At 60.0% G+C, this 25567-nt stretch overlaps 1 long non-coding RNA gene across 2 annotated transcripts in view; it reads left to right on the plus strand.

The window, feature by feature from the left end:
* LOC149122916 (uncharacterized) overlaps nt 1–24554 on the plus strand; it is a 42208-nt gene extending 17654 nt beyond the window's left edge. Inside the window, exons 1-3 of one of the 2 annotated variants that reach the window (XR_016218664.1) lie at nt 12664–14313; nt 14398–14633; nt 24055–24554. This is a non-coding gene — a long non-coding RNA (uncharacterized LOC149122916). Of the gene's footprint in view, nt 1–12663; nt 14314–14397; nt 14634–24054 lie in introns of those variants that run through there. The other variant, XR_016218663.1, reaches the window with a different exon arrangement.
* Nucleotides 24555–25567: the final 1013 nt, after the last annotated feature.

Raw genomic sequence — 25567 nt, forward strand, 5'->3', positions numbered from 1 at the left:
AACGGAGTGGCCATGAGATGATGTCAAACAGGCTGAATGCTGCATTAGAGCCGTCTAAGTCAGAATTACAGGGAGGGAGGGAGAGAGAGAGAGAGAGAGAGAGAGAATCTTCTGTCCAGTGGCTCACTCTCCAAATGGCCGCAACGGCCAGGGCTGGGCCAGGCTGAAGTCAGGAGCCAGGAGCTTCTTCCAGGTCTCCCACATGGGTGCGGGGGCCCGAGCGCCTGGGCCGTCTTTTGCTGCTTTCCGAGGCACACTAGCTGCACAGGAAGTGGAGCAGCCGGGTCTCAAACCACTGCAGATATGGGATGCGTGTTGCAGGCGTCGGCTTTACCCGCTACACCACAACGCCAGCCCCCGAATCACGTTTTCAAGTTAAAAGTGAAACAAACGCCAAAAACGAGTGGGAAAACTACAAAGGAAAAAAGCACAGAAGGCAGGCTAAATATTTGACAGAATCAAATTTTAGGTGAAAAGCATTAAATGAAACAAACAGCTAAAATGCAAAGGTACAATGGGGATTTAGAACCAATTTCCTTTGATGAATAACAGCATAAGTTATAGAGCATTAACTTGGAAATATGAGGAGAAGACAACAAGAGAACTGAATGTACGATTCATCTTTGACTAACAAGAAAACAGAATTTTTGATTAAAAGAGCCAATGTGGTTGATTTAGTGGATGGAAGTTAAACTTTGTGTCCTATTGGTTGCAAACATCTCTTGCAAACTTCTCTCCAAGTTTTAAGGAAAGCGGATCCTATTCAAGGCAGCACATGAGACTTCAATATGTTTAAAACGGAGACTTTTTGGGGATTCCATTGGAAAAATATGAAAGATTAAAAAAATCTAAAAAGTAACATTTGGGAGCATGGTGGAGGTGGAGCTCTGAGGACCCGTCTCCCTCCAGTGAAGCGAGATGAAGCAGCCCCCAAAGCTGCCAGGATCTGCGCTTCCAGAAATCTAGACCCTGGTAAAGAAAACTCAAAATGATCCGAGAAGTGCAAAGGAAAGAAGGCACCAAACTTTGGTGAGACCGGCGGTGTCTTTGCTTATCCGGGTGTTAATCCCCCATGCCCGGCTTCACTGCGGCTTTGGCGCCCACCCCAGCCTACGCCGCACTCTCTGTGGCTTGCTCGAGGCAGAGGGGGCACCAGGGGTCTTGTTCTCCAAGAGCCAGTGGTCTGGAGGCGCCCCGAGGTTGCAGCTCAGAGTCGGCTCCCGCTTCACCCTCGCAACACTGTCAGGGCTGAGGTGGCCTCCTGGATGTCGGTGTCCAAAGCATGGGAGGGGCACGCAGCCTGCAGCCTGCAGCCAGCTGGGGCTGGGGACAGCCACTGAGCCAGCAGCAGGCAACCAGAGTTTGCAGGAGGGGACGCTTGGCACCTCAAGGCTTGAGAAAGCTCCTGGGTGCGCCGCGGGACCCAGTGCACGCCTGCTGCTAGACGTGGGCTCGGAAGAGACCCGAGAAGACCTCAGCCTTGCGTGTCCGGCTGACCGTCAGGCTCTGCAGAGCACAAAGTGAGGGCTGAGAGAGCAGCGACTCCCAGCCGCCTGCGCAGACTGGGAGCGTGGGGCTTTGCTTTCCTTTCTGGCTTCAGGTGTTCCAGGGCATCTCTGTCAAAGCCGCCGGCTGACCACAAAGCCAGCAGTGGAGGAGGACAAAGAACAGCGTGACAATGCGACCACCCTCCACAAGCCACAGGAGTCATCTCTGGGGAGGGGGCAGAGGTCCTGAAGTATCCTGTGCAAAATCCAGTTTTCAACCAGAAACTATGAGACTTGCCGACAAGCAAGGAAGGTGGGCCACTTCACAGCAGAACTAAATAAAATAAAAAGAAAAAAAAAAAAAAAACCAATGAACCGAATGGCTCACGGGGAAGCCCAAGACATTGGCTAACAAGACAAAGACCTTATATTTAAGGCACCGGCTTTTAAATGCGCTCAGCAAGCTACAGAAACCCCGCAGGAGGATCATCCACCACGAAAAAGAGCTTCTCAAGAACGAAACAGAGACGACCATCAGGGAGCTCACGGACACGCTGAGACTTTGATGGGCCATAGCCAGAGGGAAACTTTGCCGGGGGTTCAGACACAGTTGAGAGGGTGGAAGAAAGAGGCAGCCGGCTTGGAGATGGCTCCGTTGGAGTCACCTGCCCGATGGCTTCCAGGGAGTGGACGCTCAGGCAGCTGCAAGGCACGCCCTTCACAGAGTGAAAGGATGGGGAGTCGTGGTGGGCAGGGCTGGTGGTCATCATGGAAGCCAAGAGGCCATCAGTTCAAGCCAGACCCTTCTAAATTTCTGGTGGTGGGGTCCTCGGGAAAGCCAGTAACAGAAGAACGGGTAAAAATATGCAGAAAAAGAAATGAGAAGACTCAAGGAGAGGCTGAGGGTCAAAATCAACAGAAGAGAAGGCGGGGATGAACTGACAGGCAGGAAACAGATAGCCAAGTGTCAGGAGCAAGTCAGTCCTGATCACAGTCACCTTACATACAAATGAAGTTCCCATTAAAACGTAGAAAATGAGAGAACGGAGGAAAAAGGCTCACTGAGGGGACCTCAAAGAGTTCCTGGAAAAATTGAATGGAAAGATAATGTCTATTTTGGTGCAGAAATTTTGCAATCCGCATGTAGCTTTCTCTCTTTTTTTTCCTTCTTTTTTTTTGACAGGCAGAGTGGACAGTGAGAGAGAGAGACAGAGAGAAAGGTCTTCCTTTGCTGTTGGTTCACCCTCCAATGGCCGCCGATGGCAGGAGCCAGGTACTTATCCTGGTCTCCCATGGGGTGCAGGGCCCAAGCACCTGGGCCATCCTCCACTGCACTCCCAGGCCACAGCAGAGAGCTGGCCTGGAAGAGGGGCAACCGGGACAGAATCCGGCGCCCCGACTGGGACTAGAACCCGGTGTGCCGGCGCCGCAGGCGGAGGATCAGCCTAGTGAGCCGCGGCGCCGGCCTAGCTTTCTCAATGTACACATTCTGCACGGACTTCTGGAAGACCTCCTGTGTGCGCTCCACCAGTCTCTCGATCCAAAGGCACAAACGGGTTGAGAGCGAGAGGCTGGATGGGAAAGCCATTTTGTGCGAAGAGTAACCAAAAGCGAGCTGGGGTCATTGTACTAAGCGAAAACAAGCTCACAGGAGGCAGAGGGCAGCTGTGCCCAAGGCAGCATCCCTGGCTGATTCCTCTCCTCGGTTATTTTGGTGGGTGTCTTATTCGATGGGGGGGAATCATGACACAGCGTGCACACCCTGTCACAGGTGTGTGACACTCATGGAACCGATCAAGCCACAGACCACCTCCGCCTCCCCAGGGCGGGGTCCCCAGTCCCCAGTCGCTGTCCTGTGCCTGGGGCTTCTTACCAGCATCCCTGGCTCCTGCCCGCTGGATGTGGCTGGCACAGCCGTCAGAACGTGCCCAGCACTGCCGCCTCTGGGGGGCACACATCTCCCGGGTGAGACCCGCTGCTCCCCAGCCCCCTTCCAGCCAATCTTTCCTCCCAGAGGCAGCCGCTCCGCCGTGGCCTCTCTCCAGAGCAGCCTTGCCTGTCTTTGAACTCTACGTAAAGAAAGCGCACAGGCGTCCTCTTTGGTGTCTGGCATCTTTTGCCGGCATGGAGGCCGTGAGGTTCGCCTTCGTCCTCCCGTCTGTCCCAGGGGGTCAGTATGCCGCAGCCTCTGTCCCTTCCGCTGGGCCTGGGCACTTGGGCCACTTAGTTGCTCCCGGGAGCAGGGGGCAGCTAGGACACCCTCGGGCAGCTCTTTGCATAAACATAGGCTCTCATATCTCTTGGGTAAATACCCAAGGCATACCGTGGGTGAATGTTTAACAGCCAAACTGTCTTCCTAAATGATTCCTTCATCTGCACCCCGCCCCCACCGCAGGCACAAGTGGGCGTGCCGTGTCCCCACACCCTCCCCAGTGCTGGTGTGCTTTCACCTGTGACGCGTGAGTGTCAGCTCACCGTGGCCCCACCTCGCCTTTCCCTAACCGCTCACGATATCCAGCACCTTATGGTGTGTTTATTTCAAATGTATACTGAGAGATATTTCAATATAATGTCTATTTGTGTGTTATATGTGTATGTCACAAAGGGCTTGTGTCTAGAATATACAAAGAACTCTTGGAGAATCAACGGTGCCGTGAGAATGGGCAGACCTGTGCCGACACTTCACGGGCCGTGTCTCTGCCTTGCTGGTCACTGCTGCCCTGGTGCTGCTGTGGCTTCCACGGTGCCCGTTCAGGACTCGCCCCCCACACAGCTAAGTGCTGGACAGCGCTGACCCCCTCATTCTCAGAACAGCTGGGTAAGTAAAGTGCGCTCACCCGCACTGTGCAGAAGAGAGAACAGCTCACCTGCTCAAAGTCCCGGTGGTCGCTGGGAGGCCCGGTCTGCTTGCCCAGGCTGTTCCACGTCCCTTCAGAGAGAGGAGGCGGTGTTAGAGAGATGCACAGGCAGGGGCGCCCCTCCCCTTGTTTTCCCTCTTCCAAGCGAGGCTCAGAAACACCTCCAGCTCGTCAGTGGGAGCTGCCTCTTGGAAGCCGAGAGGATGCTGTTTGCAAGCTCCCACAGGCGAAAAACCTCTCTCAAGCTGCCTACAAAATTCCCCGGCACAGGGCCGAGACCTCTGGCTAACTACAGCCCGCCGACCCATTGTCTGGCTGCTGTTTTCCGTCTTTAGCCACCGATCCGCTTCAGGTGCCGTGCTAGCACCTTGCCAGCCCGTCAGAAGGGGCTCCCTGCTTAGCAAGACAAAAGTCGGGCTCCAAAGCAGGGCCCCTCTGGACCCCCAGAGTCCCACTTGCTTCCTTTCTGTCTGTCAGTAAAAGCAGCTCCCGCCGCGCTTACCTGTCTCACCCGTGCCTTTTCTTCTTTTTCGGTGCGGATGAGTTCACAGGTGGGAATCCACACCAGAATCCGTGCGTTACTTCTAACGGGGGCCTTTCTGTGCTGCTGGGGGAGGCTACGTCGTCTTCTTTTAGGGAAAAAGAGAGAGCAAATCCTAAAAGGAAGTGTGCTTTCCGCCTGAGAGCCCCTTCAAAGGCCATGGCCTCCTTCACCCAGACCCTCCCCTGCGGCACTTCCCAGGGCGCCTCCAGCATCCGCCCCTCCTGGGGCTCAGGTCACGCGTGTGGGCCACAGTGCTGGCTCCCCTGGCCTTCCTGTCTTCCTGCTCCACAGGTTCTGGGCGGGCCGCACCAGCGCCCTCTCCGTGGGAGCGGTCATTTCTTTCCTGATGACGGGGGACGAGCATCTGTCTTGTTTGAACAGGCACGAGGGGTCGCTATCCGTAAGCACGCCCAGGGGTTTGCAGAGTCACAGGCTAGCGCTGGGCAGCCGTCCTCCTCTCGGGAATCCAGCAGGGGATACCCAGCACTTGGGGAGGCTTGGGGGGGGTTGTTCAGCTCCTGGGCTCAGGTGGTGGGAGCGTGGGGTCCCACTGAGTTCCAGGAGTCTTTTCTAGCAATGGGAGTCAGCAGAGTGTGGGCTCGTCCTGCGAGGCCCACACTGTGGGGATGGTGGGGTGACGGCGTTCTTTGACAAGAAGCACTGGAGACCGTTTCTGTGAACGTGTCCCTTTACTAGCAGTCAGGCACAAGCTTTTATAGGGCAGGCGAAGGGGAGTAGCTAGCTCAGGGTAGCAACACTAATTCTATAGGATGAAGCCGATACTGGCGCCACTATGCTTCTCCAGTCAGCTTGAGGTCACGTAGCCCACGTAGACTTCCAGATGGTCTTAAGGGTCTGGGCCACACCCAGGAGCTGCTCACCTAGTTGACAATCGCAAGGCCCCTCAACAGGAAGTGGGGGTGGGGGAAATGTGCCTGGGGCTCCTGCCTCCTGACAGCAGTCAGGTCATATGTGTGGGGGGTCTCAGTGTGCTGAGCCCTCAACCAGGGTTTTTTCCCGGGGGGCATGGTGTGCCGTGCCCTCTTAACTTCCTGTATGGGCTAGGCAGGCAGTCTCCCAGCCAGGCACAGGGTCACCCACAGCAGAGAACACCACAGGGGCCGGGTGGAGGAGCCTTCTGTGAGGCTGAGGGAGGGGTGGGGTTTAGCATGATGACAGACAGGCAAGTCTCCGGGGGTTCTGTGGGGTCGTGGAGGAGTGGCTCCTGGGAGTGGCTCACTGCTGCACCTGTCGCGAGCCTGTGAGCTCCAGGACCGGGGCTGACAGCGCCGGGGCCCTGGGTGGCGTGGCTGAGCAGGGGGTTTCTGCATCTCGACATGGTAGGAGCTGAACGGTCGGACAGGACTCCTCCCTCTTCCCATAGCAAGGCCACATGCAAATGTGACAAAGGCTTAAAAACCAATGGGTAATTATTACTTCACTGCCAATCAAAATACTGAGGGTTCCCGCCAAGGAGGGACTTCCTCTGGCGATAGCCAGTGGGGGCATCTCTCAGAGCCCTCTTCTGACAGTCTCTGGGCTATTTTATTTATTTTGTGACTTTTCTTGTGTGACCATTTTGGAGGAAGCGTTAGCATCAGAGATTTAAAGCACACGTGCACTCATGCATCTACACGCATGCCTGCATGCATACACACACGTGTACACAGGTGAGTGTGCACACACAAATGCTGCTGCACAGGCAGATATGGCCCAGGACTCAGTTTTCCATCCTGGATTTCCCCAAAGCCGATTGTAGAGGGTAGTTGGACTTAACACAAGACCTTGAAACTCACAGCAGGAGCTACGTACACCTGCAGTACCTGGCGGCCCAAAGTTAGAAGCAGCGGGAAGAACTCCTCCTTGGTCCCAAGGGGCTGGGCAGGCCATGCCACGTGGCCCAGGCATCAGCCCCCGCGTGCTAAGACTTTAGTGCAGTGAGCACTGAGATTAGGAAGGAGCAGGTGTGGAGGCGCCTCCAAGGCCCAAGTGGCTCTGGCAGCAAAACCACACGTCCACTTCCACGCGGAGGCTCGGGTGTCCAGCTGGTGGCTGTTGGGATGAAGACTCTTCATTAAACAGCCTGGGCTGTGTCCACTACGGCCTCTGGTGGGCAAGTGCAATCTGGAGGGTGGCCAGTTCTCCTACACAGAGCTGTCCTTAGCCGGATGCCCCTTTCTCCCCATTTCTCACGGGACCCGGATACCCCAGGAGTTCACTGACTCACAGGAGCAGCGTCTACCCACGCAAACCCAAGGGTGCCCTCTTCTGACAGGGGTGACGGAGCAGAGCCATGCTCTCACACCACACACAGACGTGGCCAGTGTGTCGCCATCCCCACGCTGTGAGCACAGACGGCCCCATCTGGCCAGCGTGGCCAGGCGAGCCAGGGCTCTGGGCAGCAGTGACCTGTGGGCTCCGATTCCCAGGGACATGGAGCCTTCTAGTGGAGAGCCTTCTGCATGAGGACAACCCGGCGCCACGTTGTCCTGCGTCTGCTCCCCTCTGGGTAGAAGCGATCTTAGGAGTCCTGGGGAGGCACTGAACACGAGAGGCTGTGACGTGTGCTGAGCACGGCGAGGGGCCAGTAGCAGAGGGGGTGGCCGGGGCTCCCTGGGTCCTGGGGACAAGAAGTGGCCTTGGGGAGATGTGTAAGTGGTCATAGCAACAGTGCACGTGTGGTGTGAGGGGCCTTGGGCTCTGCCGCTTCCTGGCTGGGGGCCCTTGTGCAGGTTGCCTAGCTTCGCTGTGCCTCGGTCCTGTTATCCATAAAATGGGAGCATAGTAGTAACTTGTGGGATACGCATGGACGGCCGGGCCCCGGCTCAGCTGCCTGGGTGGAGCCTGTGACTGTGCTGCGAGCCCAGGGACCACGCTTCAGGCAGCAAGGCTGTGAGTGGCGGCTGTGGGCGGCCACGGAGGTTCCAGGGAGGAGCCCCAGAATAGCACTCGGTATGGCGTGAGCGAGTCGCTGTGAGCCGCATGAAGATCACAAATGACAAAGGCCTAAGCACGAGTCCCAGCTACTGCCTTCCCGGCGCTGTCGACATTAGAACACTCTGCAAAGACAATGACTGGGTGTTCTGGAGCGGGACTCAGACACCTGCGGCGCCCGCCGCTCGGCCCCGGGAGAGGTGTCTCGGAGTTTCTGCAGGAGCCGCTGCAGGCCTGCCAGCTCTCCCGCGAGGCCCCCAATGCCGTTCTGGCATGACATGAGGGTACCGTGGGCGCAGGATGCCAGGGACACCCATGCCGAACGCTGAGAATCCCCCAAGCACTGAGTGTCGGCTTCGTCGTCAGCAGCGGCTGGGGCGGGTGAGCTGCTGGCTTCGCAGTAGAGCAGCCAGGCCCATGGATGCAAAACCTGGGGTCAACTTTTGCAGAAAAATTGCCAAAGTGGGGGCTGTGCCACGGAATAACAAATCAGTCAAGGAGAAGAAAACCGCGTAGCTTCCGGCCTCTCCCTAGCCCTGCTGGGAGCCGAGGGCAACTGGACAAGGAGGGCCAGGAGAAATTCTGCACAACAGCTGAGCGGACAAAGGAAAAGCCCAGCAACTCACGTGCTCACGGCTGCCAGACCCATGCTGCCGGCGACTCCCCCAGGGGCAGAGACGGGGTGGTGCCTGGGCTGGAAGCTCCACTTCCCTTGCTGAGCCGAGCCGCTCCCACTGAGCGCCCACGCCTGACCGCGAGCACCTGCACGGCGCTGGAGACCAAAGCCGGGACACTGGATCCTCCCGGTGTGCCTGGCGCTGCCGCGGCACCCCAAAAACCTGTGTTGAATGAATGAATGAATTCCTAGCGAAGACGGCGCAGGCTGCACGTCGTGGGCTTGTGTGTACGGCCCCCGTACGGCATTCCCAGTGGAAGGAGCCAGCTCGGCCGTGTATGTGCTGGTCACTGCCCCAAGGGCTTTGAAAACGTGGGCGTTCTTCCAAAACTCGAGAAAAATTCTTCCTGCTTCGCAAACAAAGAAACAGGCACCGAGATCTCGCTCACGGAGTCCAGGGTCCCGGACGCACCGGGCTCGCCCTGCTTCCAGAGGCAAGGGCACCCTGCTGCTTCCCTCTGCGGTTCCAGGAGCCACGCGAACACTGCTCCCTGCTGTGGGACGCAAGCTCTGGGCGGCAGCACGGGCTCCTTGCCGGGTGTTCCAAGCCGAGGAGGCCACGGCTCACCTGGGCCATGTGGGTAAGGCGGCTTCAGCGTGGGTGAGGCCTGCTTGCCGAGGGGGCCTGGGTGGGGTCCCCCTGGTGCCTGTTCCCCTGTGAAGCAGTTCAGTGCCCCCCTCCGCAGAGGAAGCCGCACGGTAGGAGGCAGAGGGTGCCTGTCCATGCGGAGTTTGGACACGGGAAGTCTCCACTCGTCTCCGGGTCAACCCCAGGTCACGGCGCAGGGAGTCTCACCTTCACTAGACGGACAACCAGAGCCCGCGCGGGCTCAGAGCTCTCTTGGAGTGTCAGAGTGTCCTGGGGACTCAGTACCACCCACGCTGCTCTCCCTCTGCCAGCCCCTCCTGCATCTCTCTCAAAACCACTCTGTTAGGGCCCTGCGCCCCCCCCCTTTTTTTTTGAGAGGCAGAGTGGACAGTGAGAGAGAGACAGGGAACAGGGAGAAAGGGCTTCCTTTGCCGTTGGTTCACCCTCCAGTGGCCGCTGCGGCCAGCACACCGCGCTGATCAAAGCCGGGAGCCAGGTGCTTCTGGTCTCCCATGGGGTGCAGGGCCCAAGCACCTGGGCCATCCTCCACTGCACTCCCTGGCCACAGCAGAGAGCTGGCCTGGAAGAGGGGCAACAGGGACAGAATCCGGCGCCCTGACCGGGACTAGAACCCGGTGTGCCGGCGCCGCAGGCGGAGGATTAGCCTAGTGAGCCGCGGCGCCGGCCAACCTTTCCTTCTTGAAAGGCCTTCCTCCCTTCACTCCCATGGGGGACCCCTCCCCCTCACTGCTGCGTCCTCCCCTCCCCCTTCTCCCCTTTTCTGCCCGTCCCCACCTCCCTCAGTGACTCTCTGCCACCCCTTCGCCCTGTCCTCCCCTCCCCTTCTCTCTCCCACCCCGCAGTGTCCTCCCCTCCCCTTCCTCCTCTCCTGCTGGGCCTGCTCACTGCAGACACGCCCACTGTGCTCACCCAGCGCTGCTGACCCCAGCGTCCTCTGTCCTGGGCCCCAGCCAGCGCTGCTGACCCCAGCGTCCTCCGTCCCCCAGCTCCCACCCTCGCTCCAGGGCCTGCCACCTCGCTGGGTGCCGCCAGTGAGCTCACGCTCTTCACGCCCCCATGCCACCTTTCCGTCCCCTTTGTGCAGTCCCTTGGCCGGCTGCTTGCCAGGCGGAGGGAGCGAGGTGCTGCCAGTGTTCCCAAGGAGCTCACGGTCCAGCGAGAGGGGGTCCAGAACCCCGGGCACCGGCCCCGTGGGCTGCACAGCTGGGGCCGGGCCGGCACTCAGAGGACTGTGGCTTGCCCGTCCAGGCCACGCCTGGGGTTTCATAGGTGTGGGCCCCTGGCCTTCTGAACTCAGTTCCCAGCCGTGGTCCCGGGCTTTGCAGGACTCGAGGTGCAGCCTTGCAGGCGGGGGTGTGGAATTGGGTGAGAGACAGTGCCAGGGCGCTGGGACTGGGCTCACCGAGAACGGAGGGAGTGGAGAGCATGAGCGAGCCGCCTCCTTGTGTCCCCTGTCCCTGCCCTGTGGGAGGGCCGCGTGCTGCTCTTCCTGCTGCTGTTGCTGCTTTGTGGTTTTGGTTTTTAAGCCTCCAGAGCAGCTGGGAGACCTGGGAGGACCGCCTGGGGCACTCTAAGGGCTCCTTGGAAGGGAGACGCTGGCGTGGCTGTGTGGCTCCCCCACTTTTCTGCATGCGTCGGCCTCGGAAGACGAGTCTGCTTTCCCTTCAAAAGCCAAATTCAGCGTCTTTGACAAGAGATGCTCCCAGCAGGTCAGGAGGCCCAAGCCCTCCATTTTACATATGGGGACACTGAGGCCCCCGGCCCCCTGCTAGGAGGGGGTCAAGACCCGCCCTTCCCCTCCCCCACTGCCGGCCGCTGCTGTGGCCAGTGGGATGGGACCCTCTTGCCCAGTGCCTCTGGCGGGCAGCTGGGAAGGTGCTGACGTGCCGTGTGGGTGAAGATGCGTGGGTGTGGTGGGTGACGGGTGTCCAGAGCCAGCAGCGCTCCTGCCGCCGCAGCTTCCTGTGCTGCCGACGCCTCATTTATTGAGCACGTACCATGGACCCGGGAGTCGGCCACAGATGATCCTCACTTGGGGTGCGCCCCCAAGGCGGGTGTCCGTGCTGCCGCCAGGGGTGAGTGTGGGTAGGGCCCGGGGGACGTGGGCAGGTGGTATCAGGCGCTTAGGGTGGAGCCCCGTGCTTGCGCCTGGTGGCTGCGTCAGGTGGGAGGTGCCACCCACACAGATGTGGACAGATGGCAGCCCACGTCCCCGTCTCTGCCACGTGAAGCCCTGCACGTGCTGCCTGGGGACCCCGTGGCCCTGGGACCTGGCGCCTCGGAACTATGAGCCCAAACAAACCTGTTTTCCTGGGCTTGGCCTGCCTCAGGGTTTGGTCCCAGGCCACTTTTGCTTTACAAAAGAGGAAACTGGGGTGCAGGGTGGAGCCAGGTACTCGGTGGGTGGAGCCACACACTTGGTGGGTGGAGCCATATACTTGGTGGGAGGAGCCACGCTTGGTGGGAGGAGCCACACACTCAGTGCTGACCCCCCCCCCCCGCACTGTCCTGGCTCCATCCAGGAGGCCTGCACCGTCCTCCTGGTTGTGTCACCAGGTGGTCCTGGCCCCCGTCCTCGACTGACTGCACTTGGGGTGCACCGAGGAGCAAGGCATCTGCTGGGCAGTTGCAGGAGCTCCCTGTGCCCCATGGAAGAGTTTCATTGGAGAGAATCGGAGGCTGGGTGAGGACCTGCCACACCGGGCTCCAGGCCGCAAGTGTTCAAGTCAGGAGCTGTGAGGAGTCAGAGCCGGTGGGCAGGAGGGACCAGAGGTTCTGTGGGGAGAGGACCCCCCCAGAAGGCTTGTGATCCCAGAGTGGGGGGCGGCGGGCCCATTCTCTCTTCTGTGATAGGCTTCTCGCCGCACAGAACAAAGCTGTCTTTTGCCAGTGCCAGTTGGCCGGGCTTTCTGCCTTCTTTGCAGCCGCGGCACCGCATTCTCCTTGTGTCCCAGTAAACAGAGCTCCCCCCGCCCCCCGCACGCTCCACTGAGGTTGCCAGTCTTGGAGCCCACGGCCTCTGTGGGCTCGAGGCAGGGCCGTCGCAACTGGCGGCTGTCAGTTCTCCCGGCAGGATAGCTACTCTGTCTGTGGTGACCCAACATCATCAGCCAATGGGCACCTGGCTGTGAGGAGGCAGTGGTGCATCCAACAGGACCTTCGTCTCGCGGGCCCTTCCTTCCAGAGGTGTGGAGGCACAGGTGCAAGGCTTCAGTAGGGCGGGGCTTCGGGCCTGAGAGGTGCTCCCCAAAGTTTGTGTTGCTGAGCGGGGAGAGGGCTGGGGGCGGGGAAGCAGAGAGGGCAGTGGGCTCACTTGCAGATCCTGCCTCTTAAACCAGAAGAGACCTGACCTCTTTCTGGGTTGCTTGGAAAAGCAGGCACCCCACATTTCTCCTAAGGGGCGCAGGGCCTCGGCGACAGGCAGCCTTGTGACTTGGTGGCTGGCTGTGTGTAGGCAGAAGTGAGCCACAGGATGCCCCGTGGGTGGGGGTGGGGTGGGGGAGGAGGTGAGAGGCCTAGCCGGCTTCGGGGGCTGCGGCATTCGTATTTTTCTTTCCACAATACTTGGCCCAGTGGAGGGGGAGGGGAAGGCAGGGGCGCTCCTGACAGGCCTGGGCTTTTCTGGGGAGCCCGAGCCACGGACGCAGGGGAATAACTGGGCACCCATGGCTGCTGCAATTGGAGGGGCAGAATGGACCCGGGGCTTCCCGGAGGTTCAGAGGGGCTCATCAGAGGGAAATACCAAAGTGGAAGTGGAGAGGCCAAAGACAGGCACCCCTCCACCTTCTAGTTCCGCTCTGGGGCTCATATCCCCGTGGGGCGGGGGAGTCGGATATGTGCGTTGGAATGCAAGAATAAAGAAACAAGACCAGCGAGACACTCATCCCCCTCGGGGTCTGTGAGGCTGCCCCGACCCACGCCTTGGACGTCCGTCGGGTGCCGAGCACCGCGGGGACACCGAGCGCAGGTTGGCATCTCCAGGCTTCAGCCCCAACAGAGCCTTTGGGGAGGGACGCCCCTTCCCCTGCGTTGCCTATGAATTCACTTCCCAAGTCCCGATTCCAGAGCTGGAAAACACCCTGTGCATAAGCAGACTTGTCCCAGCTCCCGCAGGGCCAGTTCTAGGGGCACCTGTGCCCCCGTCTTTTGTGCGCCAACTGTGTACTCTTTGTTCTGTACCCTGGGGGGAGGGAGCTCACGCGAGCCCTTGCCGTCTGCCTCGCTGCACGGCTGAAGATACTCTGATCAGTCAAAACCCGGAGGCTGGAGCTTGGTGTCTTACCCCAAACAGGGAAGGAGGACTTGTTACAGGAATGGTAATCCCTCAGCCTTCCCTCCCTGCCCTGCCCTCCTGGGAGGCAACTGCCTCAAAGCCCCTGCTCCTGACAAGTGGGGACAGGTGGGCCGTGGCTGCTTCCTGGCTTGGTCGCCCCCCGCCCCCGGCCCGGTACTGCAACCGAATCTTCACTGTTAGACTGTGGAGTCCTGGGAGGCAGGGCCTCGGGCCTCGGCCGCGTGCTCGCCCTGGCCCAGGCCCGCAGGGAACACTCAGTAAATGTCAATGAAATGACAAAAGGAAAAACGCTTTGCAAAGGCCGCGCGCGTGGTCAGGTCCAAGGCCCTGCTCCTTGCTGCAGAGCCTGCATTTGAAACGCAAGGTTCCACCGCGGACGGCCACGCTGTGTCCCCACAGGAGGAAAGACATGCACACTTCCTGTGAGGCTTCTCCCGCCCCCCCGCCCTGCCCCGCCTTTTCTCTTCCAAAAGAATGTGAATGAAGCCTCTGCCCCCTGAGACCCGTGCACCACGCACGGCGCACGGCGAGACCCAGGCCGAGTGGGCCCTTCCTCCTCCAGCCCTCTCCACCCACTCCGGCTCTGCCACTTCCCGCGATGCAAGCGCCACGAGAGGTAGGGGCTCTCCGTAACCTGTGTCATTAGGGCCCGGCCTGGACCCCTTCCTTCAGTTTCTCTGGATCCGAAAACAAGCCTGCAGTACCTCTGGGCAGAGCCCCTGGGCGAGGGCAGAAGGCACTGGCTTCCCCTGCCCAGCGTGGGAAGGAAGGCTCGCGTGCTACTGAGTGGTTCATGACAAGATGCAGGAGGTCAGGCCTCTGAGGACCGACGCCGCCCATCAGAGTCAAGTTCATTGGAAAATGCACACTGGGCCCCTCCCCCATGCTCCGTACTTCGCCTTGAACACAGGTCTGGAGCAGAACAGAGAGGCTGGGGGTGCGTCCACGTTGGGAGGTGGGGTTGGGACTTCTCCTTAAGAGTTTCTTCTTCCAGGTCGCTCCATACCACCTCCACCTCCACACGCCTGTTCCTGACCCACCCGTGACCCGGCACCCCAGCTGCCCGGGAGCCCATCCTTGCAGTGAGCCACAGTGGGTTCTCAACAGAGTGGACGACCCAGATGAGCCAGAGAGAAGCAGGAGTGACTTGGGGACAGCCGCTTCCTCCAGGCTGCACCTCCGTGGGAGGTGGACAAACCGTGCCCGTGGGGCTGGCGCTGAGACAGGCAGGTGGGTTTCTCTTCCTGGGCCAGAAAAGTCCCTTTTAAATTTCCGCTGCCATTGAGGCAAACAGCGGGGCTCAGACACACACAACGGAGATGAAAAACCTGCAACACACAGGCGGCTCCCCCTCCCCAGCTCCTGCCGGGACATTCCCCATGGCAGACGAAATCTTCACGGATTCACGTGCCAAGTCCGGTTCTTTGTCCACACACACACATACACACACGCTCTCCCTCGAGCCAACTTTTAGCCCATGCTGTGTCCTTGCAACACCAGTGCTCGGTTGGCTAAACTGAGCCCAGCCACGGTTTGCACCGGTGGGTGGTGCAGTTCAAACGGGAAGCCAGCGCCCGCCCTCCCCGCTCACTCGCTCTGAGTCTCCCCAGGGGTGCCTGAGCTCTCAGGGGAGGGGTCCCCTTCTGGGAGTCCCTACACAGGGCCTAGTATTTCATTGCAGGGGGTGCCCGAGGGTCTGTTTCCACTTGACCCCTAGAGGGCGTAGCTTCAGATGTGAGAAATGACTCGGAACGCACTCCAGCTCGTCGCTCGCACGCTCGCCGTGGCCTCGGCGACACGCGTGAAAGAGGGAGCTCAATGGCAGCCTCTCCACGGCAGCCTGGACCCCGTCCCACCCTGGGCGCGGCTCCGGCTGCCTGGCCAGCCCCGTGGGGCACGGCGTGCACGCGCCACGGAGGGCGGACGTGGGGCAGCGGAGGCGGGCAAAGATCCGTGCAGAGACGAGGTCTCAGGAGGGGGACCTGCAGCTACCCAGCGGTGGTTCCAGCTTGGCCTCCGCTGCGCGGGGTGGGGGTGCGGGTGGGGGTACGCAGACAGAAGCCCTGCAGGGGCGACAGCTTGCTCTCTGCCACGGAGAGGGTTTTCGGGATGGAGAGAAGGGATGCGAGGCCCCAAAGATGGGGTTCTGCACCTGCCGGGGGCGAGGGGGGAAGCTGGTGACCAGGCCTGCCCACTGCAGTGCCGAGCAGCCCTGGATGGGGAGGGACGGTGCCAGCCCCCACCCCGGGAGCAGCCCCCCGCCTTTCCCCCAGCCCCCTTCCCACAGGGCTGCCGCAGGGACCCCAGGCTCAGCCCACGTTTACCCCACAGCTTGTGAGTGAGAAGAGGTGAGTGGGGAGGCCCAGGGACAAGAAGCCGCAGTGGGAGGGGCGGCTGAGGCCCGTGCCCGGCCTGCCCTCGGGGAGACCCTGCTGGGACCAGAGCCCCCTCCCCCCATGTAGAGCGTAGTGGGGCTGGCCGGGTGCTTGGAAGCCCCCACGGGGTTTCTTCCATCAACTCCGACTCCCATCTTTCCTTAAAGAAGGGGGGTGTGCCTCATTTCCTTGAGTCGAGTGCATTTTGAAGTGACAGAGCAGGGGCCATGCACGTCTGGGATGGAGTTAGGACAAAAGAAGAGAGGAGCATCTGTCCCAGGGAACAGGCAGCAGCTAAGCCCCGCAAAGCGCGCGGGCAGGGAGTGCCTGGCTCAGGGTGGGCTGCGCCCTCGGGCTCCGGGCATCTGAGGGCTGGGTGAGCTGGTGGCCTGCAGGGAGGAGCAGCCAGGCGCCGCTGGCTGGATTTGGGCTAGCTGAGGTGGGGCTGTCAGAGGTGCAGGGTGGGAGGACAGGGAGGCGGCCCCCTCGCCTGGCCGTGTGGAGCCCCCAGAGAGCTTGTTACAGCTGGGGCTTGAGCCAGGCTTTCTGGTGAGCGCTCAGGTGGGCACTGGAAGCATATTGTCATGCGGCAGGGGAGCAGGAGAGGGGGAACCTGAGGGTGGGGCCAGGGGTCTGGCTCTCCGGCATTGTCTTTCCACATACTACCTCCCCCCACCCCCTGCCATGCCCAGCCAATCCTTATCTGTAGGGTTTGAGTTTGCAGCCCCCCAACCCCCACATTGCCTCTCTGCCCTTGGAGTGGCCAGGGTGGCCATGCTGGATGACCCTGACAACCCCGTCTTCCAGGTGAACCCCTGCCCCGCCTTTGGCAAGTCCTGCCCTGCATGGTGTGGTATTCATTAGCACTGCGCGGCCAACCAGTCCTCGAGTTGACAGTGTCTCATGCATTTCGCCCTTTCTCCAGTTACTCTTTTGCGTTTCCTTTTATGGTTTTCAATGTCTGGAAACGGCTTATTTTAGTCCGCAGGCTTGCAGTAAATGACCTAGCATTTAATATCTGTACTCGCAGACCCGGCGTGGAACCCTGTCCGTGTCTTATCCAACTGTTTCACCGGCGTGCGAGGGTGCATTTATGGGGAGAGACATTTCCCATTTCATTGTCTTGTCAAATGGCGGCTGCTGGCACTTTCGGGCTCGGGACACTTGGAGAGAAGTGTGTCATCTAGTCTTCCTTCTTTGTGCCTTTCAAACCTTCGGCCAGTCAAGTGACTGCGCTAAGCCGTAGCTCGCCACTCGTGAAAGGGGACGGTGAGCCACCCTCCTACAGAGCTTTGCAGATGGGGTCGGGGGAAACACGCACATACATACGGACGGATACAACAACACTGTACGAGGGCTCCGTTGGGGAAGCCCCTGTGCCTGAGCTGCCTCCCATTTCTCCTCCGTCCCGGACACCCAGCGGGAGAGAGTGTGGCCTGCCTGTAGGGGCAGCCCCCGGCCCGGGGCCCCTCGGCCTTATCAACACATCTTTTCTTCTGACTGCACGTGTGGCGTGTTCTAGCCTTCTGCATCTGGCTTCTGCTGTGGCCTGGCCTTGGGTGCGAGGTTTGCCTTTGCCTTCAGCGTCTACGCCAGGACCTCGTGCCCGCCCACCCCTCGGCTGGCCGCTGCCGTCTTGAGCCTTCTCCACGCTCAGCATTGCTCGTGCCGCTCCTCCCACCTAGAACGCCTGCTACCCTATCATAATTCTTATGCATCTCTCAGAGTACAGCTCCCTTATTCATGGGGAAGCCCTAAGCCGGGGCAGGGCTTGGAGCTCAACGCAGCACATGTGTAGCCTTTATAAGAAACCGGTCGCAGGTGAGTGTTCTAGCTCTCTGTAGGTGCTACGGGCAGGGGTTGTCCTGCCTGCTGTTGGATGCCCAAGTCCAGCCTACAGTAGATGTTCAATAAGTATTTGTTGAACGAATGAATGAATGAAGGTGGGTTTAGCGTTTGACACTCGCTCCTACTTTGTGTCTGGAGAGTAGGCCTATGTGCTTCGTGCTGTCCTCATTTCCCGAGGACGCCTTCTGCACGGCACCAGCCTCTGGAGATGGAGGCCCACTCTGGGAGGGGGAGAGGCCTGGGCTCCACAGCTCCATGGCTGCGGCAGGGGCTGGGCTGCCCTTGTCCAGGCTCAGGCGGACACTGTGCCTTCCAGCTGCCCGTCCCTTTGTGTCGCTCCCCGTCTTCATGGGGGAACGACACTAAACCCTGCCTAGGCTTCATATCCGAGTCACGGCACCATTATGTCGCTCCCCGTCTTCGTGGGGGAACGACACAGGACCCTGCGCTGTTCTTTCGTCTGCTCGGCCCTCCCCCGGTTTGCTGCTGGTTCTTCCCGGGTTGGCTACTATCCCTTCCACCTCCGTGGAAGGGCAGTTCCCCCTGGCCACATTCCCCACTTCCGCAGGGGAGCGGCACACCGCCGGCCGGCTTTCTCGGGGGCTGCACGGGTTCCCTTAGATGTTCCCCATAGATGTTCCTGGTGCATGCCGTCTCTCTCCTCCTTTATAGTCCTCCTCCGCCAATCCTAACTCGGCTGCCCACACGCCGAGTACGCTGCTCTCCTCCAATCAGGAGCAAGTCCTACAGTTTATTAGTTGAACTGGAGGCAGCTGTGCGGAAGCTGTTTACTCCTCTCCCAGCGCCATATTGTGGGAGAGCAGATGCATAGAATAAGTCTTAATTCCAGTAACTCAGTCCAGTCCGGATTGCTCCCCACACCTTTGGGTCCTCGCGGGCCCCTGAGCCATGCCTGCCTGCTCCTCTCCTTTCCAGGCGGCTTGCCCAGCCCTGTCCACCTTGCTGCTTGTGGGGCCTGCTGAGCCACCTCCCTCCCTGAGCCTCTTCTGTGCCCTGCCCTGGACGGCCAGTTCTGCCCTGCCCTGAGCCTTGGCTTCAACGGCTGCCCCCAACTGTCAGCAGAATGTTCCACCCTTAAAATTCTCAGGGGTTGGTGCCCCGGCTCTGTAGCCAGGCAGACTCCCAGGCCCTGAGGATGGGGTCCACCCTTCTGAGCCGGCTCAGCCGTCGGCACACAGGGACCACACAGCCTTGGTTTCCGCCAGGGCAAGGCAGTAGCCACCCCACACAGGGCCTCACTTGCCTGGCTCCACAGTGGTGTCCCAGGTTCTTCCTGCCTTGGCTACAAAGAAACCCCCTGTGGACATGATGGCAGGCCCAGCCAAGGGCCAGAGGACCCCCTGCCGCCTTGCAGCCCAGCTCTGGGAGCCCCCGAGCCCGGGTCGTGGCTGCTTCCCAGTGGCTCACGGTGCCAGGCTGTCGATGCTCCTACGTCTCCGCTCTTAGGACCGGGCTGGGCCGTGGCGGAGGAGGGGAGGCCGGGCTGCCGGCTCAAGGAGACTGGGCAGAGTTGTCACCCTGAGCAAATGCATGAACTCAGGCACACACACGCCCTCCACTGCCCTGCCTGGGTTTCCTTCTCCAGTGAGACTATCAGCATTTTTTCTTCCACTTTGTGTCTTTAATAAAGCCCAGGTGCACAAGGTCGGGGAGCCGGGCACCCATCTCATCGTTGCTGGCCGCGATCCTGGCGGGCCCAGGGCACGGCTCGCCGTAACTGCTCATCAGTCATTCATGCCTGTGCATTCGGGTGATAGCTGTTAGCCCCTACCTGCCAAGCATTCGCCAAGTGTCAGGCAAACCGAAACCGACGTCACCCTGGTGTCTTTAAAAGAAAGAAACTCTCGCTTCTGTGTGGGGCACAGATCAGAAGAAGGGGAGGTTGGAACTGGTCAGGAGGGCCCTCGGCCTGGGTGAGGACCACTGATGGGCTCCAGGGACCAGGAGTCTGCCCATGGGGACAGCACGCATTGGGGGGGGGGGCGGTCGAGGCTTGCTGAGCCAGGGTTATTTACATGCAGAGCTCATGGGAACAACGTGAGCCGCACAGAGTTGGTGAATCGTGTCCCGATTTGTAATTATTCCACAGTGTGGTTGAAAGAGTAGAAATTGAGGGTGTTCGGGAGCAGAGAGGGAGCCCTCCAAGGCAGGCCGAGGAGGGTCAGCCAGGGAGGCAGGAGGGGCATCTGGAGTCGGGGTGGCCCTGGCGCCCTGGGAGCTGGCTCCTTGGCGGCACACCCTGCGCAGCCTGAGTGTGACAAGCAGGAGCGGATGGGGCCGGCAGGCCACTGATGCTGGGCGGGTCCCGGAAAGCTCCAGAAGCTTTGGTGGCGGGAGGGGAGCCGGCGGATGCTCCAGGCGACAAAGGGAACACGGAGACTGGGGGACAGGAAGTGAGGGCGCTTTCTAGAGCTGCTCTGGGATTAAGAAGCCCAACGGGAGGGCTCAGAGGGGAACGGAAAATGTGCAAGGTGGAGGAGCGGCTGCAGCAGGGAGTGTGGGCAGTGGCCCTGGGGCCACAGGGCCAGCTCAGCTCTGGTCACTTGGCTCCCAGAGGCACCCACACTCGCCGCTGGGTCAGGAGACAGACAGAGGGCCCTTTCCCTGACAGGTGGAGTTTGCTTCCGTAAAAGGAAATAGCATAGCTGGGGGGGGGGGGGTTAGGGATGGAGTCTGGGAGGGCAGTGAGGGTCTGGAAGCTTCCAAGAAGTCTCCAGGGTCTGCCCACCCCAGGCTTGTCAGAGCTGCTCTGAGCTTCCACAGTACAGAGACCAGGGGCCGTGCGTGGAGAGACAGGCTGAGAGGGGCTGGCAAGGGTTCCTGGGACCCCCAGCCTGCAGGGGAGACCCTCATGGTGATGCCAGATCACACAGACACAGCGCCGTCCCACCTAGGCTCAGACAGAGCCCAGGACAATGTGGGCAGAGGGCACTCCCATGTTCAGACCCTCTCCCGGTGTGACTTCCTCAAAGTGCTCTCCAAGGCAAGACACAGCTGGGGCGGGGCGGGGGGCACCATCGTCCTTGATGGGGCCCCCAGGACCTGAAATGGACAGCTGTGAAGTGGCTCTCCCACACGTGGGTGCCAGTGCTGCACCCGCAGCTCTCTGTTCTCATCTCTAGAGAGAGAGAGAAGAGGAGAGGACAGGAGAGGAGAGGAGAGGAGAGGAGAGGAGAGGAGAGAACAGGAGAGGAGAGGAGAGGAGAGAGATATCTCCCACGCGCTGGTTCCCTCTGCAGTGCAGCAGCTGAGACTGAGCCAGGCCACAGCCAGGAGCTGGGACTTCAGTCGCCATGACACGGGGGGAAGGGACCCAAGTGCTTGGACCATCACTGCCACCTTGCGAGGTTCACTGCTCTTTGCAAGGACTGAAGCCAGGACTCAGACCCAGGCCCTCTGATATGGAATGTGGGTGTCGCGAGCATGGTCTTAACTGGGGCCGCCCCAAACCCCAGCGCCAGCCTGGTGTTGGAGCATCTTCTAGGTGCTGAGGGCGGGGAGCCAATGGCCACGAGACACAGGCGGCGCCTACACAGCTGGTGCTGAGGACATGACGAAGTCAGACGCTGACACATTCTGGTTAATGCCATGGGAAGAGTGGGGCGGGGGTCTCTTCCGTCGGTCACGGCACTCCCGTCAGGCGAGACGGCATGGGGTGTTGGCCACCCCACACAGGGCTGACGTGGGTGTGGCGTCTTCCCCTGGCCAGGTGGCTACGGCTGTCACACGAGGGCACTCCTGCCTTGTTGGGTGGCCACACACAGCTCCGGGGACGGGGGTGCATTGGGCTGGTACAAGCACAGAGTGCGCCGAGCCCGCTGACCACGATGTGACACCATGGCCGAAGCTGCCGTTGAGTAGGAACGGCCGTGGAGTCATGTTCAGCACTGCAAGGAGATGACTGCTGAAGGGGGACAGAGCGGACAGGAGAGGCTGGGCTGTCTTAGAAGACGAGGAGGAGACCCCAGGTTTGTGCACAGCGGACCAGCCAGAGGGCGCGCCAGCGGGCAGCACTCAGCACTCCCGCCGGGGCCGTGCTGGGGCGGGTCGTGGCTAGTGCTGCTCAACCTTCACCACGGCCCCCTGAGTTGCAGAAACCAGAGCAGCTGGGCTGTCCCCGAGTGCTCAGAAATGTGACTTCCAACTCGCAAATGAGCTGCAAGGACTTGGAATCATAGGACGTCCCCAAGTCGTCACGCCCGAGGACAGCTGAGGACAGCTGCACCGTGACCAGAGGGACGCGCGGGGCCAGCATCAAAAGGATGCAGCTTTGCAACAACGTCCCATTTTGCATCACCACTGTAGCAAGATAAGGGCCCAAAGTGCTGGAACCAGGGAAGGCCTTCCTCTGGGGAGAGACCGGTGTCCTGGGCTGGACACTGCTGTGACAATGAGGACCTATGCCACGCCTGCTAACCACGTCACAGGGCCACTGCAGACCGTGGTCACCACTCGTAGCTCTGTGTGCTGCAGCAGTGGAGATTTGGGGAAAATTAGCGTGAAAGCAGCATGTGCCAAGGTGTTCTGACAAAGGCGTTATGTCAGCCAAGCTCGCACCTCAAAAGAGCGGAGCAGTGTAGCAAACATTCCAGCACATTCCAGCAGTGGTCCGGGGGCGGGGTGAGAGAGGGACTCCCTGGAGCGGATCTGAGCGTGGGAGGAGAGAGGGTCCGCTTCTTCCCCGAGGGGAAGGACTGACTGTGGGGTGCGGTGGGGTTTGGACGTCTGCGGCTGCCTGGCGCTCTGTGCCTGCCGAGCCTGACCCCCCGCTTTCAGCAGCGTCCGAGGACGGCACTTCCTCCAGCGGAGTCCGCCTCGGCGTTCTGGAACTGTAGAAATCAGTTTTTAGGAATGACCCCATGTGAGGAACAAGGGAGGGTGTTTGGGACGGGAAGAGCCAAGAGCCAGAGCTGCCCGCGGCTGGGAGCAAGGGGACCTCTACTCCTATTGGCTGCAATGACTCACAGGGCGGTAGGAGCCCTGGGGGAGGCTCAGGGATGGAGAAAGGCGGAGCTGCACGGGCTGGGGGCGGGGAGCAGGTGCAGAAGGGCCGGGGGCTTCCTGCTTCCCCACGGACAGACGGCGGTGGGGCCCTGCACTTGGTGGAAGATGCCACCCCGGAGTGGGAGGTGGAGGGACCCCACCCTGCACAGAAGAAAGATGTGACATCACCAGGAGAGGTTACGAGGTCAAGGGTCCCCAAAGTGATGCGTTACACACAAGCCAATCAAAATTGCATTTTTTTTTTTGAATGTGGAATGGTATTTCCTCCACTGTTCAGCTGGAAACATTTATTTTTTAAGAACAAGTGAAAGTAGCCCAGGAAGGGAGTGAGGAAGTAAAATAAGTGGGCAGGGGCTCGCATGGGCAGATTTTAAAACCTCACACGAAGCGGCTGGCGCAATAGATGGAGAGCCGAAGACCCAGGTCCAGGTTCACTCTGTCTGAGTCCAGTTTTGGAAACGCATCCCTGCAGAGAGCCAGGCAAAGTCAGGCAACCCCACAGTGCCGGGCGAAGGCTGGGGCGAGGGTGCCGCCTCCGTCAGAGCGCAGGGCCCCTCCCCCGCCACGCCCCCACGGTTTCCTGTCCAGTCACTGGCGCTCAGCTGCTCAGCTGGCCCGGTCCTTAAGGCTTTCTAACCGGAAACTGAGGTGCATCACACAAAGCTGATGCTTTTGACGCTCCTTAAAAACGTGAAGAAGGCAGAGACGAGAACAGGGCAGGGCTGGGAGGCAGTGCCTGGGTCCCAGCCCCCCCTCGGAGAATGGGAACTGAGTTCCTTCCCCTCTCCCCCCTAACCAGCGTGGTCACTGTGGATTGCAGATGCTAGCTTCCGCCCTTAGCGACTGCATCAGTCCTGGTGGCATCGCAAGCCAGCGATTGGGGCGTCACTCAGGCAGTGGTCAGCACAGAGATCACCGAGTCATTCTCCCCCGGTGCCTGCTGGAGGGCTGACCAGGTGCTGGCCTGCCTGCGGTGTGCACAGGACACACCAGGCTGTCCAGCGCCAGGCAGCACCCAGGGGAGGGGGTACACGATGGCGCTGAGCCAGGCAACCGATGTGCAGCTTGACAGGTGGCTGGAGAGATGAGGGAGAAGGAGTCTGTCCAGGAGAACAGAAAGTGGTGGGGGTCGGTGGTCCTCAAGGTGGGTTCTCGAGGGGAGGAGACCTAGGGAGGTGGGGCCAGGCCCTGGGTGGGTCTGGGGGGAAACTCCCTGGACCTGGGTGCAGTCGGGGTGACTCAGGTTTACCGCCTCTGCAGAGCACGTGTGTTAATTACGCGATCAGTAAGGACTTGATTCATACTTTTTAAACAATTGAAAGAGTATATGTTTCAGTGTTTAAATAGCTAGCTTTAGTAGAATTTCGCATAAGGAACTTACAGAACGCATTTTCTTCTTTCAGCGACCACAGTTAGGGCCTGCATTGTGATGAAGCGGCTGCAGCTGCCCCTGAAATTCCAGCATCCTGAAGATCACCGACCGCTGGCAGTCACTGCCCGTCCCCACACCTGCCGGGAAGCTGCAGAAGATAGCCCAAGTGCTTCGGCCCCCGCACCCACGTGGGAGATCTTGATGGCATTCCAGGCCTTGGACTGGCCCAGCCCTGACCTTCGTGGCCTTTTGGGGAGTGAACCAGTAGATGGAAGAGCTCTCTAACTCCACCTTTCACATAAATAAAATACATCTTTAGAAGATGCCTATAGCTACCCCTTAACATTATCACGTTGTGTTCAGTGTTTACATTTTCTGTGCTAGTAACTTGCCTGATGCCTTTCCCACGGGAGCAGCGAGCCAGCCATGTGGCCGCTCTTCATGGGGCTCTGCGCGGTGGAGTTACTGCTCTCAGCTGCACCACCACGGCTCTGGGAAACTTGTGCCCACTGTCCGGGTCAGAGGCAGAGATTTTGGAAGCCACGTGATGGCCCCAATGATCTCTCGGAGTCACCAGGGCCCATCTTCCCCTTTTCTTGGTGCACAGCTCAGGTTCCTAGTGGTAAACTCCCAGGAGCCCAGCAGTCTCCATCCCTTCAGTCCAAACTGGCAGTCTGCTCTTTAGGACAGAAGGTGAGGTCAAGGGGCACACCTGTGCCGATGTCCTTGCCACACGGTTGAGGCTGGTGAGGGCAGGTGCAGAGCCATCCCATGTTGAGGCAGGAAGCAGAGGCAGAGAACTAGGCTGACCTTGAACTCAGGTAGTGAGAACCACTCCCAAGGGGAAAACCCTCAGTGACCCAAGGGCCTCCCTCTGGTCCCATCTCGCAGTCCCCACAGCTGCCTCAAATGTCTTCCCTCAATCCATCTACTGTTAACATTAAGACATCAGGGTTTAAACATGCTGCGTGAGTTTTGGGGAGACGAATCCTGCACAACCCACAGCAGCAGTCCCTTCAAGGCAGACCCTGGCTGTTTCTAGTGTGCTGGCCAAAATGTCTCCAGCCTCGTCTCATTATCAGACCCCACAGCTGCATCTGATGGGGACTCCAGGGCCCGGAAGGGAAAGAAGGGAGGAAGCCCACAGGAAGTGCTCTCCCAGAGATGGGGAAGATGCTGTACGGTCTGCAGACTTCTGTGCAAAACGGGCTGCTCCACTGTCAGACCCCTGATTGGTTCACACAGACTACCTCGTTAGCATACACCTCAACCAATCGGGTGTAGCATACAGAAATCTGAGCCAGGCCGTCTTGAGGATCGGTTCAGGGCAAGCAGCAATTTTGCGTTGGGCGCCCCCTTGTCGGGGGGCAGTGCCCTGGGCTGCCCTCCCAGCTGCCAGGGGGGCTTTCTCTGTCCTTTTCAGTAATCGTGGTCCTGAGACAAAGAACCTGGCAGGGCAGGGGATCTGTCACCCAGAAAGCTATAGCACTGGACGAACGCGGCAGAGAGGCGAAGCGGTGACCAGGCGGGAGAGGACGGAGAGG

The sequence above is a fragment of the Oryctolagus cuniculus genome, chromosome 12 (assembly GCF_051225735.1).
Source record: "Oryctolagus cuniculus isolate XC-2025 breed Fujian yellow rabbit chromosome 12, ASM5122573v1, whole genome shotgun sequence".
Classification (NCBI taxonomy): domain Eukaryota; kingdom Metazoa; phylum Chordata; class Mammalia; order Lagomorpha; family Leporidae; genus Oryctolagus; species Oryctolagus cuniculus.